General features: G+C 37.2%; 1 protein-coding gene across 4 annotated transcripts in view; it reads left to right on the forward strand.

Annotated features, from left to right (window-relative positions):
• LOC111503773 (uncharacterized) overlaps positions 1 to 19,359 on the forward strand; it is a 152,322-nt gene that overhangs the window by 123,349 nt on the left and 9,614 nt on the right. The window lies entirely within an intron of this gene.

Genomic DNA, 19,359 nt, shown 5'->3' on the forward strand with positions numbered 1-19,359 from the left:
CAGTTTGCAAGAGTAGAAAATATTATTAATCTGATCAGTGGTCAGACTACCTTCGTAGGCAACACAACGTTGGCAACGTTGAGCAACACGAATATGTGGCTTTGGAAAAAGGTTTTCCTTGAACCATTTCAGTGCACTTAGGTACTAAGTGCACCCACAAGTCAGGAATTACTTTCTTCATCTTCTCAGGTTACCTGTCACCATCCAGACCTGAATGTGCAGCTCTAAATTCATATCTGCGGGACATCTTCTGATATTTCCCCTACGACAGCTATAATGATATACTGAGGGGGGTTGTCAGATGTTCAGAGTGTAAGTTTCCATATCAATGACCGTAGTAACCTTACTATATGAGAACATCTGTGAATCAGCTATACACAACACGATACATTCGATTCAGACATGCAGGACTTTTTCTCTTCTGGCTTGTGTGAATCATCATTTGAGTGAAAGCGTTTGGTGACTTCCTCAGAGGATTTATTTTCTCTACACGTGCAGATGCTACCACTCAAAAATTTAATGCAGGGCAGATTCATGAGTTAAGCTACTCTCATGGAGACGATTCCTAGCTGCACCACCTAGCCTCCGATTTTTTTATCAGTATCAAAAAGGGGACAATTGAGAAGTTGTCGCTCTCAAATCGATGTTACAAGGAGGATTTTGTTCAATGGACGTCCATCTGCTTTACTGACTCAAGATCAATTTGTTATTCATTGTCAATGAATAGTGCAACTACCAGTTATGAAGAGGTGGTCTATAATTACTGGTATCTCGAAGATTCTGTTAGTCGTTTGATGCCTCTACCAAGAAGAGTGTCATATACCGAGAAAGCAACTGCCACCTTGGATAATACCACGATGGGCATTGCGACAGACATTGTCGGTCCAGCAGCAGGTCTTGCTAATATTTATTCAGATCCACATTTTCAGAGTTGGTTATAATTTAATCAAAATTGACGGGGAATATAACTATTATATGCATGTCAAAACTGTTATATTACGAAAAATTTGCGATTGTTTCCAACGGTTCTTCTGCAAGATGCTTTATACTGAAGAACGAATATGAATCATGTCAATTTACTGCAGAGCTGAGTACTTGAGTACATTCTGGAATTTGAAACTGACAGTTGACTGAAACAGTATAGAAATCTCTGTTTGACAGTTTGATAAATGTCGTTTCATCTCTGTTATTAATGAGATTATTGTTTCCATATATATTTTCAAAGACATGTTCAGGTTTCCGTTTTATTTAATTTCGGCAAAACTATAAGGTTTTCCAACAGGGACTTCCAAAATTTCACAATTGATAACGGCCATCTCGTTGAAGCTACATCGGTCAAATTAGTTGTCATTCATTAGGTCTGTTCTGCCAAATCACCATCAACGGATATAGCATTCAACAACACGTGCAAATAATGAAATTGATTTATCAAACAACGTACCGCGCGCTTCGCCCAATTTACTGCCGCCATTATTGTCCTACCGAGAGGCTACTCGCAATGTGGTCAATAAATTTGAGTCAACTGGTTCAGTGAATGATCGACCAAAACCCGTCGACGAAACGCAAGATCTGACAAAAACATCGCACCTGTCTGTGAGAGTGTACAGGAGAATTCGAGGCGGTCGATTTCGCGTCGCTTATAAGAATTCAGCCTTTCGTAAACCATAACTTGGCAAATTTTGCGTCGCATAGCTTGGACCTGCAACCGTACAAAATTCAACAAATGACCCAGGAACTGAAGGTAAACAGCCATAGAAAACGACGTGTGTTCGCTGAATGGGTTCTGGAGCACGTGGCAACTGACCCTAGTTTTCTGAGAAATATCAACTTCAGCGATGAGGCTCATTTCTGGATGAATGAGTACGTGGACAAACAAAATTGTCGATTTTCAGATGATACCAATTCATATGAGATCCAAGAGAGTCCAATGCATCTCGGAAAAGTTACTGTTTGGTGTGGATTTTGGGTTGGTGCCGTCATCGGTACTTATTTTTTGAGAACGACGTTGGCTAGGCTATCACTGTTAGGTCGATGATTACCAACTTCTTCTGGCCAGAATTGGATGGTCTGCACACCAACGACATGTGGTTTCAACAGGACGGCGCTACATGCCACACAGCTCATGCCACATTGGATATTCTGTACGAGCGATTTTAGGGCATTGTCATCTCACGTGGATGTGATTTGACCCCGTTAGACTTTTTGTTGTGGGGTTTCCTTAAGTCGCAGGTGTATGCGAAAATGCCACAAATCACAAAGGTCCTCAAAGCCAACATAACTCATCTGTATCTATAGAGTAGGGAGGGTGAGTGTAGACCCTTCAGACCCACAACACTTAGGCCACATGTGACCCATTGTACATCCTCCCGAGGAGTTGTCCTACTAGGTCATCGTCCATCCTGTTTTTTCCAGGAAGATGGACGGGTCACTAGGAGACATCTCCTTCATATCAGCAGGTGTAGGCCAAGTCTTGTCGAACACACAACTCTCTTTGGCAACCTTGAGATGTCTCAGGTTCGAAGGTTTTGGAAGGTGCAGCGACATTACTGTCGTTGCGCGGCTTCTTCAACCTTCTTCGGGTTCCCTCCGTAGAGGTGCTCAAGTGAGGGCGCTTTCCTGCAGGAGCAGCCGGTTCCTTGCCTTTATTCAAGGCGGAGCTCTTGGCGCCTGCCGCAGGAAGTGCCATTGCTGTCGGAGGTGGAATAGAGGGGAGAGGAGGGTGCACTTATAGTTGTTGCCACTCCTGCCTCTTTCGCGCTCTTTCTCCTTTTGACCTCGACGCAGCAAATGCGCCTACGCCTTGACCTTTGTATTACATCACGAGGTGATCTGCTATGTCCAGCCTCATTCCGAGCGGTAGATTGGGGTGAACATTTCTGACCATTCCCAGCCACCGTCATATATTGAGGTGAGCACTTCTGCTCAGCGTCGCGATTGGTTTTTGTTGTATCAATTTTTGTGTCTGTTTCATTTATGTGTGTTCCCACGAGTAACAGACAAAGGGTTGGTCACCTCTGGCAGAGCCCCGCATTACCAGAGGAAGGCTGATTACAATGAGGTTTCGCCCGGTTCACCAAGGGGATTGTTCGTTACCGCATATCACCCTGCGGTCATTCAGCTGTCGGCACGATTCCTTACACCTTAGGAAGGGTAGGCTGGTCCACGGTGGCATATTTCGCAAAGGCTTTCAATGAGTTTCAGTTCCCCTCACCCTACTTATTTCTGCCACTGACCAGAAGTCCGGCCACCCCATCCGTAAGGCCACATTGGCTTTCTGGACAGGGACCCCGGTCCCCTGGTTGTTCCCCTATCCGGCACCTGGGGACGTGCCCAATAGGGAACCCAACTCACGGAATCCCTTCAAATACCTTCAGTTGAATTCAGCCCGATTTATGTGCCAGAAAATAGAAAATTGAACAATGTTTTGGATGACCTTCACCCAGAGGAGGCATGTCGATTATTGAAACGATGTTATATTTCAAACATAGTGGCATCAATACCTATATCTTCCAAACGAATACAATTTTTTCGATGATATTCTACACACACTCTGTCTTATTTAAATTCAAAGATAGCAAACGCTACGAAGAACCATAAACGATTTCTTGTGGCTTCCCTAGACTCATATGGACTGGATCAAAGTATTTTTCATTTACCGTTATAACTATTCATCTATCGGTAATGTACGATTGGTTCGAGTATCCTCTTAAGCCTGAATGGAAAAGTTTTCCAGCCAGATGATTTGGATTTGAAGCTTTGAATGCTTTAAGTAGTTCACTGTTCTTTCGTATACCGTCTTTTCCATCATTTTCGAAACCAAGTTCAGGATACATATTCCTCTGTAACTTTCAATGGCTGAAATTTTTTTTTCTAATACTGGCACTTCTTTTGGAATATTCAGTTCCCCAGGAATTTTTTGGATACTAATTGATTGACTAATTCACACATGTTTATAGACAATATTTTGATGCGTGAAATGAATCCTTTCATTGCTATTACATCAATGCCTGCTAAATGAGATTGTTGTAACGGAATTTTTCCAGTTACAGTCGCTATCCGGATTCCTTATATTAATTTGCATCAGCTCAATGTAGATTTTTTCTTCAGGTCTGCATCTTGCGTTTTTCCACTGGAGCATCAGTTACAATGTTTATTTGCCATTAAAACCGCACCTGAGCCTATTAGAGAATACCAACACGCTCTAAGAAAACCCATAACTCCCTTCAGAATGACATTCTCGCTCAGATCCAGAACGCATTGCCTAATTCAAATGCACGAGCCGATACACAAACCAATCAGTTCACGTCGTATGAATAGTAATATCGCGAAAAAGTCAATTGGAAGAAACGTTATCTTTCCATTCACGTCCTCCTGCATTTATTGAACGTCAGTGAAACATTGGATGGGTTAATAAATCAAATTTTTCGAATATTATTCCGCAGCGATGTACTGGAAACGTCAGTCGGAGCGATCATGAAAGGAAAATGTATGCGAGTTTTCCTAGGTCGGAAATATCTGGGGGAATATTAAATGGTTAGTGAGGTGCAATGAAAGTTGTAATGAAATTCAGCGTTTATGTGAGCTACCTAGTTTATTTTCACATCGGACTCTGACAGATGAGGCTTGCGGAGAATGTGACGGAGTGAATCCCAGACTGTTTCTGTTTTGCTACTGTCTAACGATGAAATGAAGTTTGAGTAATTTATAGCCCGGTATATGATGTAGTCTTAAGAAAACATCATGGTGAAGACACGATTCCTGAAATATACATTTTTATCCATTTACTTTCGATTCAGAAACGTTGGCATGCATCTGACGAACGCATTTCATACACTTTATTGTTGACTTTTCACTGAATAGTTCACAAAACATTCCATACTAAGTACTCAACGACTGATGATAGGTTCACATTAAATGAATGAACACGTTTCAAAAGACTACCTTGATTCTCTTATCGATTTACTTGGAAAGTTCCATATATTAACCATTCAGATTCTCCAGTTCCTAAATTTGAAAAAAAAAGATCCTACGATATTCTGAAAGACGTTTTTTTACCAGAGAAAGGCAAAAGAAACTCTAAAGCAATAGAGAGTTATAAATGAAAGTGATAAATGCAGAGCAGTTAGCATGAATCCACAACCAAACAAATTCTGTGGCATTCATACTACTTGACCAGAAATATATAGAATCGTTGGAACTAACGAATAGTTTATTCCTAATTATCGATGAGAAGAAATTTTGAGTTAAGCCGCAGATTATTGCAAAAGTCACGGATTTGTGACATTTTTCATCACTAATATCTGGTATTGTAGATATTGACATCTATCAAATATATAAATTTCATTAGTGGAATAACTGATTCACAAAATTTGATTATGCTTGCAAGTCAAGAAAATAGTGTCCAGTAATGCATATCACTTATGAATCTCATAGGCTAACACATAGATGAAACTACTAGTTTGTGTTCACAGCTTTCGGACTATTAGTTTGTGGGATAAAACATTATGAGTGAAGCAACTTCTCTTAGTTTAATGAAAATGAATGGAAATGAATTTCGTGTTCTGATGAAGCGTTGCTTTTTGGAGAAAAAAAACTCTCGAAGCCAAGGCTTGGTTTGATAAATATTATTCGGAATTTGCACCAGGAAAATTAAACATTGAGAAGTGGTTTGCTAAGTTTAAACGAGGTGAAATGAGCATCGTGAACGATTCACGCGATGTACGCCTCAAAGGGGCTGTTACCAACGAAAACATGTAAAGAGTCCACAAAATAATTTTGTGGACCGCAAAGTGAAGTTGATGGAGATTGTCGAGGTTTTAAATATATCAAAGAAACGTGTTGGACATATCGTGCATGAATATTCGGATATGCAAAAGCTTAGTTCAAAGTGGGTGCCGCACGACATAACAATCGACCTAAAACAACAACGAATTGATGATTCTGAGCAGTGTTTGGAGCTGTTCCACCATAAAAAACATGGCTCCGTGATTTTCCACCAGGATCAAAACGATCGTCATATCAGTGACTGCACGTGATGAACCGACTCCAAAGCGTACAAAGACGCAACAGTCGGCTGGCAATACTATCAGTATTTTTAAATGCGCATGGTATAATATTCATCAACTATCTTGAAACTGCAAAAACCATGAATAGCTACTCTTACATAGCGTTATTGGAACGTTTGAAGGACGAAATTGCAGAAAAACGGCCACATTTGCATTGTGCTTCGAATTGCTCCCTCATCCACCATATTCTCCAGATCGGACTCCCAGCGATGTTTTCCTGTTTTCAGACTTCCAGAGAATGCTCGCTGGAAATATAATTAGCGCCCATGATAAGGTAATCGTCGAACATAATTATCCATCCAAAATTCCTCAAATACTATACTTAAGTTATTAGTACTGTTACCTCACTATCCAACCCGTTGTAGAGATGAACTCAATGTCCAATATTGATCCAACCATTTCATGGATAGGATTTGAAATTTACAATGAAGTAAATGATAAAATTTAAAAATTACTGAATAGGAACAGTATCACTAGAGTTTAAAAAATACACAAATTACAAAAATTTCAAACGATCAACGAACTCATTAATTCTACTCGTGTCGCATTCATAAGGCACTTACATGCATAATAACTTTAATTATTAATACCATTATTTCATAAATTTATCTCATCACTATTTCTGTTACCTACAAAGTAGGTATCATTTGGTATTTATTGTTTGTTCGAAAGTAGTTGCCAATGTTATTGAACAACAAATAAAAGTAAATTGAATGACATTTCGAAATTAATGGAAATACATATTTATTTCTTGCTCAACTTCATTCTGTTTTCAACTAACTTTTCTCGGAATATTTCGGTCCGATGAATTTTAGTATTAACAATGATTTTCACACATTTTTATCTCAATTGTTCTTTCAATTTTCAAATCTTTTTTGTCATGTACATGTTTGAGAGGTAACAAAAATGTATGTGACTTTCTGGAACTTCAACTAGCGCTTCCTAATATGACTGATAACCAATCCGTGCAAAGCTTATTGTTAAATCATCTGAAAATAGAACTTTTAACGGGTGATGCTCAACTGTATTGCTAACCGACTATTATAAGAAAACAAGTATAGCTGAGGCACCAGTCAATCTAATAATAACACTGATGATCTTCAAACATGACTCAACCTCTGACGGAAGCACTGAACTCTTACGAAGGTTCGAACTAGATGAATACTCCAATCCAGCAGACCACTATTATAATCTTCATGCAGTCATTGCTCACTGTGGTTCTGGCGTTGAATCTGGTCATTATTACGCATTGGTCAAAGGCGAAACGGACTGGTTTAAGTTTGACGATAGTCGTGTCACTAAGTATTCTGGCAATATCTTGAATTTATTGGAGCCTGTGGAGATACCCTACATTTTATTCTATGAAAGAGAGGACACTGGTAGATCGAGATCTTCAGATGATGTGGTGCTGTAGGTTTTTCTGGGTTTTCCTGCAGCTGAAAAAGCAAATGCGCCAATGGAATCATTCAAGTCGCCCCGGAGCGCCAAATAATTTTTGTTGTTGTTGTTTCATAATTTTTATTACTTTCAATAAAACTTATTCATATAACGCCCAAACTTATAACATTTATTACATAGGTACAATACGATTTCATACATTCGAGGAATGCTTGAGGAATATAATGTATAGCGAAACACGTGTTGCGGTTTTGTAAACTGTTCAGTAAATATCTCTCAATGAACTGTTACTTGGATAAGTTATGGATTTTCATGAAGTATCAGCAAAATTCATTACATTATGATATCATTAGTTGTCTTTGCTACTGTCAAAGAAATGATCTAGTACACATATGGGAAACAAGTGCTTTGCACTTATCCTAAAATCGCTTTGTTCATTCATTCTATGTTGTAACTTATTTGTATCTGTATTTGTATTCATCTTTTGTGAATAAAGTTATATTATTATTATGATGACACCAAAAAACTCATCACGATTATCTTTGACAAACGTCTTGATTGAACCACATCCCATGCCAGTGTCTCAAATAGGTGACTTCAGAAAATAAAAGTGACCAATATCACTCACAACTGCACCACTGCAGTGAAACAATACTAACAATGTGGCAGAACAAAACTTTCTATCTACGTTGACGAATCAAAACAAGCAAGAGGTTATAGTACGGTAGTGAACGTGAATTAACTGAAATTAATTTAATACTATTATTTGAGTTGTAATGAAATGAATCAACATATGAAAGAATTAAAACATCCACATAATATTTTCATGTAATGGCTGCTCTATTGACAACAGAATGACAACAGCAAGCAAGATTGTTAATGTTCCAGGTACAAGTGTAACCTTACCAATCGATGACAAGGGTACAAGTCACCTGTCAATTTAACCCGTGACAGGTGGGTATTTGTGACTAGTATCAGTGAAGACGGGAGGGGTTTTTGGATAAAATTTCAAGATTTAGATTTCATAAAAAAAATGGGCGACGGGTAAATTGCCTCACAATCACCCTAAATGTGTCAATAACCACTAACTTACCAAATGATATGAAACAACAAGTACCGGTTTAAAAATTTATTCCAAACTTGAAACCACTTGTATCTTGAGGTATAAGTCAAAGCAATCAAGCAAGTAGATCATGTACTTTAGACCAGGCAATACGAATCATATTCATAGTAAAAAGGATAGCGTAAATCAATAATTACTTTCCAGGATTGTAAAAGATTATTGTACAAATAGACAAGAACATATATATATATATATATATATATATTTTTGATTGATGCAACTAATTTTCCTTTATTTTGAGTATTTCAATATTAAATTCTACAAAAAGGATTTGAAGCTTCATATCTTCTATTAATTATCTGCGAGCGCTTTCGACAGTTGGTAGTACTGTCATCTTTTGTAGAATTTAATATTGAAATATATAACTAAATATATATATATATATATATATATATATATATATATATATATATATATATATATATATATATATATATATATATATATATATATATATAAATCAAAAATTAAACAATTTGTGGACACAACACTCAAAAAAGGAGGGCAAACCGCGGACACGTGTTTCTGGCTATTGGCCTCATCAGCGCGGTGCAGCCAAATGTAAAGATGGGAAACACTTGTTTGCCAAAATCAGGAAACAACACAAATGCACATTTGTGGTTCCAGTTAGAAGACCTAGAATTCCCAGGCTACATCTAACATGACCACGGAGGCGGCTATAGCTACCTGCGTGACATCCGGGTCCAGGATAAATACAAATAGAGATTTTATCGAGTGTGCATGATATAAATCAAAAATTAAACAATTTGTGGACACAACACCTAACCTAACTAACCTAACCTAACTTAACCTAGCCTAACTGGAACCACAAATGTGCGGTTGGCTCCTGTTGTTGACTCCGTGCGTTTGTGTTTTTTCCTGATTTCGGCAAACAAGTGTTTCCCATCTTTACATTTGGCTGCACCGCGCTGATGAGGCCAATAGCCAGAAACACGTGTCCGCGGTTTGCCCCCCTTTTTTGAGTGTTGTGTCCACAAATTGTTTAATTTTTGATTTATATCATGCACACTCGATAAAATCTCTATTTATATATAAATATATATATATATATATATATATATATATATATATATATATATATATATATATATATATATATATATATATATATGCAGTTGGTTAGTACCTCGTCCACTAGATGGAGTGACATTTTGTGATGTTCGCTCCAACTTCGGAAGAGGAATGAAATACTCTGAAAGAATTCCGATTTTCAATTCTGGAATATCATTGACTTTAGGTCGATGATGGTCACTATCTTGCACTGACGAGTGGCTAATGAGCCCGAAACCGGTCTGCAAGTGTGCCCGTTCCAAAATTGAGGGTCGACTCTTCCAGTTGTATTACCAATTGCATATGCAGGAAATTTTCTATGAAGATTCCTGCACTGACGCCTGTCGGATATAATCCAACGCCCTTCGTGGTTTTAGCCAGGGGAGTGGTTGTTTTCTGATAGGCGTCAGTCCATTAAACCTACTGTGTAGGTATATAGAGACTGGCTTGAACGTTTAAAATTCATTTGCTTTAGATTTGTTGTCTGCCAGTCTTCAAGCATAGCCCACTGACTAATGAGAATGATAGGTAGTTTTTAAAAAATCGTTTTCACTATCATTTCCATCAAATATTCTAATCGAACCTTCCAAGTATGACAGTTTTGTTGTTGTTTAATTTATTCAAAAAACATTCATTGTGAGATTTCCACTAAACAAGCAATAACACTGATCACTCAGTAAACTTTGAGAAGTCTGAAACCTATTGATTTTCAAGCATTTCCAAATATTGAGTTTCTCATCCAAACGTAACATAGTCTTACCACTGAAATAGAGGTACATAATTGAAAAAGAAATCTGGACTTGACTAAAGCAGAAATAAATAATGAACATAATTTTATATTTTCCATAGACCATTTCAAACGAACATTGTCATACATAATTTCTCGACACATCCCTATCAGCATATATTTGCAGCATTCAACAGTATGCTTCAAACACTATTGAATATTTCACAGTCAGAAAATTGATATCATAGAGCACTGAGTTCCATCAGACAAACTACTGTCAACAACGGTTACAGGGCAGATATAACCTTTTAATAGAAAATCTGGTTTTCCGTTAACCGATTCCATTGTTTCTAAAAAAACTATCAGAACACGCCATTCAACAGGTTTATCCAATTTCAAGAAACGTTAGAAACCGTCATAGCACATTAACATGATTTGGTGAACCCACCAATAATAGAGCTCGTTCTTTGAAAAATATACACTTGGACGTGGTTCACAGAACAGATAATTATTCAAGCAAATTCCTTGAAAGTAAGGCAAAACTTCAAAGTCGGATAGTTTAGGAATAAATAATATGACTTGCGTTTCTTGTTGAAAACTTCATTTTGGCCGAACGAAAAACACTGTTTCTCAGAGAATAAAAGAGCAAAGAAGTAGTTTCTTGAATGTACAGAAGACATTGAAGCCGTGAGCTCAACAAGAAACTTAGGTGTAGTTCTGGACACATAGTTGAGGTTCAGTGCACATGTAACGAAATGCATCAAAAATGCATATTGTAACCTCAAACTAGTATCAAATTTTTGAAAAATTTTAGATGTTGAAACAAAAAAGATATTGTGTGAAACCTTAGTGTTGAGCCACTTTAACTTTGCAAATATGGTGTATTACTCTAATTTAACCAATCACAATCAAATTCGTATTCAGATTGTTCAAAAGGCATGTGCCCGGTTCATTTATGGAATAAGGAAACGTAATTCAATTTCTCATAAAATTAAAGAATCGAATTGGTTAACTATGAAACAAAGATGGTTACTACAGACAAGTTGTTTTATACATAATATAATTCAAACGAAAGTACCTATTTACTTATACAACAAACTTTTATTCAGACACGACGTTCACGCATTTCATACCAGATATCGATACCGCCTTACCCCTCCAATACACCATACTTCACTATACCAAAGATCGTTTCTTTATAATGTAACAAAGATCTATAATGCCATTCCTGACTCGTTAAAAACCATGAATAAATCTGTTTTCAAGTACTCACTGAGAAACATGTTATTTGAGGATAGACTTCAAATATAAGTGTTGTGCCACGAAAGCAAGAGTTAAAAGTCTGATCAATAATAATTGATGTGCTTTCTGCCTTCAAGCCTCTCCCTTTGTTTTCTTGTTTTGTTTTTATCACTTCCTTTGGAACCTTCATGATCTAATTACTGTTAGCACCCTAGCTTTAATCTGATTCTCATTCACGCAGTTAAAAACATTTATATTACTATTATTTTTGATTTGTAAATAATATATATTTTTTCGTGACTTCGAGTTACACTTGTAAAGCCTGTGTACCTCTAGATTTAGATTTGTTTTCTCTTCTCTTACTTTTTTCTCTCTTTTCTCGTTCTCTTTAGTTTTGTTTTAAGGGTTGAATGGAAGGCCAGTCACAAGTATCCTTGGATAGGGGCGACTGATTCCGCCCTTACACACTATTATGGGCTATAGTATTGTATTATCGTATTATAATTAAGTGTGAATAAAGACATATTATTATTATTATTACTATAAGTAGTTTCTTGAATGTTAAGGCCAATTTCACATTTGCGAATCATCTTTTGGCAAAGGGAATACGTTCTATCACGACTAGAGCGTGTTACATTTGGAAGAGAAAGGTTTGATATTTTTTTTTAATATTGGAAAATCAATTAATGAATTCATTCTTTTGGTTGAATATTTTCTCTAATATGGATATTGGCAACTAGTTCGTAAGTAAACTGCCGCAATTTTCATTCTAAAATTCAGTTCCTATTGTTTAAATTTTTCAGTAGTTTATACCGTAACTAAAGTTAAAGTATTATTCTTTCAGTAGGTGGAAAGTCATATGATTGGAATTGTTATATTATATAAAGCACTAACTACGTTGAGTGGAAGAATAGCTATGCTAAACTTCGCCAAGTAAATAAAGAACTTTCATTATTATGTAGAATCAAGTTGAATGATGATATTGTTAAGTGATAATCTCACAATAAAAAGGATTTTCATGGAATATAAGCCAAATCCACTACATTTGTTCCTTTTTTTTCTTAGAGTGATTATACAGTCCTCTACCTTTTTTCTATTCAAATCTGTTCATAAACCTACTCTCACACAAAGGTAGACAGTGGAATTTCCATTGTTGTGTCCTCGTATTGTTCTTGGAAAAAGTTGTGGCTGAAAGAAATTCTATTCCATGAAGATTCACGCGAACTGTACACATATTCTTTGACTATTTCATCACCTTCATTGATGTTAAGGAGATTCCACAAATTCTGACAAATACTTGAAAACAATGAGGATACATCAACTGAAACTAAAATTTGGTGGTTGGTTTGAAGTGGAAGGAAATATAAACCATGTCGGATATGTTACAGTCCTGGTGTCACAGAAGTGTTTTTGTTGGATTCGAATTGATTCAGATAGATAGGTAGTTACGTAGGTCCAAAGTGAGTTCGTCTAGTCTATAATCCACTGAAAACCGCGAAAGTTTTTCATTCAAACTGGAAAAAATGTATCCAGCTTTTTAACGAAGCCAACTACTGTATGTAGTGAGTGATCTTTCAGGTGACTTGTTGAGAGTAGGACTTCGCCAGACGCTGAAATCTAATAGTGCTCTGCTACTACAGTCTGAATTTCTTTGTGAAGGTTAATCATTTTCATTATTGGTACACTATGGTAAACTCTCTTCAGTATAGTGAAGACCTGGTCAGCGGTCTTTTTGACGACCACCTTCATCAGATGTTTTGGGAAGTTGATCTCCTGTGATACATTAGAAGGGATTCATCCATATGCCAGGATACGATTTCCTGATCTTCCCAGATGATCTGTATCCATTCAGGTCAAAATATACAGTTCTAGAATCGTACTTGTGAGCCATCTTCTGAAATATCTTCTATAGCAGCCACAATGGCAAACTGAAGAGGTCACAATCAATTGGTTGATATTGAGGTTGTCGGATATTCAAAACTTGTCAGATTCTCATGTCGATGACCTCAACATTCTTTCCATGTGAGCGAATTTGTGAGTCGACTCCTGTGGGTTTTCTATGAAATCAGTTTTATTTGACTGATAAGGATTTGGCGAGTTCGTTGAAGTTTCTTCGATTGAAGATGTGTATTAATGGAATTATACACATCTTAAGATGTGTATATTCCATGTGTATATATTTGACCAGAGTGTCCGGACACTTGACATGCACATTTTTTAAAATTGGACATTGACGCTTTCTCTAGTATGCAAATATAGTTTTTTCAAGTCACCCAAATTGGGCAACTTAAGGAAGCAATGCTTTCTTTGGATTGTTCTAGCATTTTGCCACCTGACTATCGCATCCACTTTGGATTCCTTCATCAAAGGAAACAATCCAACCATGTCGAGATCAAACAGTTATTGACAACTAATTGCCGGAGCTCTCAAGGCTGCCAACTGCCACCATAATTCAATGTTTACTGTGTTTTGTCTTAATAGTTTTCGTGTTATTACTTTTGTTGTTCGTTAAAAAGGGAAAGTCTAGTATAACATCGGTGACATTAACTGTTTCAGTTGTTGGTACGTTGTTACTACTTTTACTTGGAATCGGATGTATTGTTCTATTGTTTCGCATTGTTTTTCTTTAGATGAAGGGCACTGTTAAACGGTCGTTAGCTCAAGTTATGACTTCAGTTGTTACATATTAGAAAGTTATCTGGACACTCCGGAGAAAATGGTTTATTCTCAACTGATTAAGATATATTCAGTTGGATATTTTTCTTCTCAGCAGAATTTTTTTCAATTCACCTGTTTAGATTTTCATAACTAGGAAGAAGTTGGAAAATATCAGTACAGAATTATAATTCCAAATTGAAATAATCAGATTTGATTCCTCCAAATCTAATGCACTGAAGATTATTTGGAGTTGTTGACTGTTGACTGACATTTCGAAGTATTGCATTCTGCCTGCTTTGCTTTCAGCTATTGATACCAAAGTCTGTGTAATAGTTGAATGAGGTGGTTTTTGAAAACTTCAAAAATATCACTAGATTCATTGATTATGGTGAGAAAAGGTTTTGAAATAAAGTACTTCTGTTACAAGCTGCAGATTGATGAGCGAGATCTCACAGTCACCTTAAAAACTCCATTGGAATTATCCAGTCACAAATCAACTTAACTTTATTGTGAATCTCCAAAAAGTATATTACCCTAATTGGCCACATTTCAACCGAATTGGAAAATTTCGACTATAAGTGGGCATCAATACTAACTTCAATCATGAAGTTGCTTGTTACATTCCAACGAAGGGGCTTGCTGACGTTAAATTTTGGTTAAAAAAAGACGCAAACAAGCATATGCGTTTGAAAGTTTCACCTACCGGAACTGATTTGTTAATGCTTTTAACAAAGGAAAACATATCAAAAGTAATGATTCAAAATATTACATCATTAAAATTCCTTTCCTGACACGTGTGGATGGTACAATATCAACGACAGTGCCAAAAAATAACAAGTTCAAGTTCCATTCAAGAGTCCTCAAAGTTAATCAAGAGTTTTATAAATATTATGAATTATTTCAATCAAAGTTTTCTCAAATAGTTTAAGTGTTTCAACACTATTGGATGATCTCTTGATGATACCAACTTCGTTAGCAAAAGCGTACTTAGAGTAAAAATATTTTTTTAGTTGTAGTGTAGTTACAGTTAGACTAGCAAAACCTACCCTCATTATCCTATAAAAATATATTTGAGAAAGGTATTGAACATGTGAAAAAGGACACGAAAATAGATACGAAAATAGATAAGAATCACAAAAATGAATATTGCTGACAAATGTAACAGATAGTTTTACCAAAGGAAACCGTCGATGCTGGTAATGTGTTGAAGTTATTGAAGAATATAAATGATGTTGGAAAACATTTTTAGCTTCTATTGCAAGATATTGGGTCTTGTTAGTATTTCATTTCAATGTATCAGCTGAAAATCACATATTGCCTCTTTTCAGTTCATTACAATGTTTCGGTCAGTTTGATGATACTTCTACAGCTGCAAAATGAGGTGAGGTGGTGTCAGCTCAAATGCTTTATTAACATGAATCATAAAGACTGAGAATCCAAGGATATATCCTTGAGGGATTCTATGTACTACTGTCTCGAAGTTTGAAATATTATTTCTGCAAGAGATAGTTTGCTGATGAGCCCTTCATAAGACAAAAATCTATTTTTCATAACGTCACAGTTATCGGGATTGGTATTTCTCTATTTCATGTACTCAAAATTAAAATAATGATAACACGATGCTGAAGAGTGTCCGACACAATGCATATCTTCCGGGTATCGTTTTTGAGTTTGAACTTTTCCCATCATATTGCTGTAGATTATATTAGATTAGAATTGTCGGGGAGCTAGTTTATGACCTGATTCACTGCGACCTTCTCAGATCTATTGTGATGCTCCTTGATTGTTAAAGCTCATTGTCTAGCTTGATCTCTTTAATGAGACCCCTTAGCCTTGACACTGACCCCTTCATATATTTGGCAGCCTCTTTCCCGCATCTTGCGTGTGTAAGCCTTGTTATCAATTCGCATTCACAGAACACATGCATTGCGGTTTTTTCCTCTTCTTGTCAGAACCTGAATTGGATTTCTTTTGTCAGACCCATTTTGCTCAAAAGTTTCCTGAGTCGGCTATGCCCCGTTAGTAGACCCACCACTATTCTCAGAACCTTACGGTTGTGGTTTAGCAAGTCTTCCGTGAATCTGGGCGATGGTTTTTTATGAACTCTATCGCCTACCTCAATCCTGAGAGCTTATTCCACCAATCTATCGATTCGCCTTGCATCCATGAATTCATGGATGTTTTTATACATGCTTTCGCTACTCCGCAGAAGGGTTCTCGGCCGATCATAGCCTTGGATGCGCCTTCAACGGCTAGAACATCGGCCTCCTCATTGCCCTTGTGACCTTCATGTCCAGGTACCCAAGCTAAAGTGACCCTATTTTGGGTACTTAGCTTCTTGAGTGAACTCAGACGGCTTCCCCTCCAGTTTATTTTCAAAACAATAGATCAAAAACAATTTCTTGATTTATTTTACACTGCTTCTTGATGGGAAAAAATACCCTTCATGCTAAGCGATGACTTGAAAAGTTATAAGGACTCTGATCCATTAGAAACAATGATTTAAAGGTTAGTTTGAAGGTGCTTGACAATGTTTCGTTGTGTATTTCATCAGTTCATCATTTCATTGTCTAGTATAATATAAATTGATTTGATAACCCTGAAAAAAAAAATCAAAACAATTAACCGAAAATAACAATTTCATTAAACAAAATATTGAAATTACAAAGAAATAACATACAACAACAACCAAACAAATAGAAATTGAAATATTAATAAAAGCTGAAAAAATTGAAAATATCATCAACAAAAAATGAAAAATTAAAAATCAAAAGATTTCAAACCAAGTCATGTCACAACGTTTTGATTGTTAGTATCTACAATCGTTTTCGGGTGATAACTTGACTTATTCCTCGGAGATCTGACTATTTATAGGTCATTCGAGTGCTTTCACCTATCTCCTCTTCCCTCTTTCCGCTTCATTGATTTTGGCGGGAGATGACCGTTTGGTGTGAGTTGGTCGTTTTTCGCTCGATTAGAGGTTTCTATATGTTACGTATCTCTACGCTAGCTTAACTCATTGCGTTGTTGGACAACATATACGCGGCTTCTTTGAATTTAATTTTCTGTGGATGATTTCAGCTTGAGCCCACTTGATGTTGTGTTGATGAGCCCAAACATGCTCTGCTATTCCGGATTTGCTGGTTTCTCCTCGCTGTGTTTCTTGTGCTCAGCAATGCGAACTTTCAATGGCCTCTTAGTTTCACCGATGTATGATTCTCCGCACTCGCAAGGTATCCGGTAAATGCAATTCTTGGAATCGCAGTCTGCGTTTGGTGGCCTGGTTTTCATGAGGTTGCTACGGATAGTGTTCCCAGATCTGAAGCAGGTCTCGATTTTATACTTGGACCCAATCCGTCTTATCCTTTCCAGTAATTCTCTGATGTAGGGAAGTACAAGTACTGCTTGTGGCGGCTTCTCTTCCTTGTGAAGTTCATGCTGTTTTCTAGCTGAGGCCTGTTCTACCATCACTTTGGAGTAACCATTCCGTTGAAGGTCATTTTTGATGATGCCTAGTTCCTTTTTGGGACCTTCCTCTGTACAGAGCCCAAAAGCACGGTCCAGTGAAGTTTTGATGATTCCTCTCTTAGTCGATTGATGGTGTTTGGATTTCTGGTTCAGATACTATTCTGTGTGAATGGGTTTTCGATATACAGATGTTTCCCATTTAGTGTTCTCTTCACCAATACGTCTAAGAAAGGCAATTCGTTGTGGATTTCCTTCTCCATTTTGGAAGTGACGGAAGGCCTTACGTTGTTGAGTTGCTTCAGGAAAGTGTCTAGTTCTGCATTCTTATGGTTCCATATTATGAAAGTGTCGTCTACGTCTCAACCAGACTCGGGGCTTCTTCTGGGTTTCTTCAATGGCCAAAGTTTCACACCACTCCATATATAAATTGGCTATAACAGGTGGAAGTGGCGATCCCATTGGCAGTCCCTCATCTTGCGTAAAGAATTCGTCCTTCAGTTGGAAGTAGCAGTTTCGTACACAGCATCCTAGTTATTCCATGATTACTTGTATCGGTGAGTTTGTTCCATCTTTCAGGTCCCCATCTTCGGATAGCTTCTTCTGTATGATTTGAAGTGCTTCTTCGACAGGAACGTTGGTGTAGAGGCTTTCCACGTCGAAACTGATCAGTTGATCCTGCTCTTTGACTTCGATTTCCCCTAGTAGTTCAACGAAATGCCTTGAATTTTTCACAAAAAATGATGTTTTACCTTGCAGCTCTGGAGCCAATGATCGGTCTGAGCGGAATATCCTTGTTGTGGATTTTGGTTAGTCCATACAAGTGAGGGGGCTTACTGTGGTGCGGTGTTAGCGATAATCTCTCTTTTTCCGTGAAATAGACTTGGTGTTTTTTCAAAGTCTGTTACAATTTTTTTTCAGGGTTATCAAATCAATTTATATTATATAAGACAATGGAAGTCCGAACTGATGAAATAATTAAACGTTAGTTTGCTGATTTCAAACGTGTTCGTAGAGACATCGATGATGCAAAACGCAGTGGACGTACAAATGAGGCAGTAACACCAGAAAAATCAACAAAGTTGTTTTGAATGATTGAAAAGTGAAGTTGCGTGAGGAACCTCACATTGTAACGATATCAAAAGAACGTGTTGGCTTTATATTGCATGAGCATTGGACTATGAGAAAGCTCTGTTGACCAAAAACTAGAACGTCTTGATGATCCTGAACAGTGTTTGGCCATGTTTGAACATAACAAACCGGCATTTTTGCTTCAATATGCGACAATGGATGAAACACAGATCCGTCACTTCACTCCGGATTAAAACAATCGTCATCTGAGTGGAGAGTAGCTGGTGAACCTTGTCCAAAATGCCTGGGATGTGCGACGTGTAATATTCATCGACTATCTTGAGAAAGGAAATACCATCAACAGTGAATATTGAATAGCGTTATTGGAGTGTTCGAAGGCCGAAATTGCGGAAAAATTGCCCAATTTGAAGAAAAAGAACGTGCTGCTACATCAAGACAACGCACAGTGTCACAAATCAATGAAAACGATGACAAAATTGCATGAAATGGGCTTTGAATTGCTCCCGCATATATCATAT

Source organism: Leptinotarsa decemlineata, unplaced genomic scaffold (genome assembly GCF_025532065.1).
Source record: "Leptinotarsa decemlineata unplaced genomic scaffold, Ldec_3_MD MMD2_tig00003335_RagTag_RagTag, whole genome shotgun sequence".
Taxonomy (NCBI): Eukaryota; Metazoa; Arthropoda; class Insecta; order Coleoptera; family Chrysomelidae; genus Leptinotarsa; species Leptinotarsa decemlineata.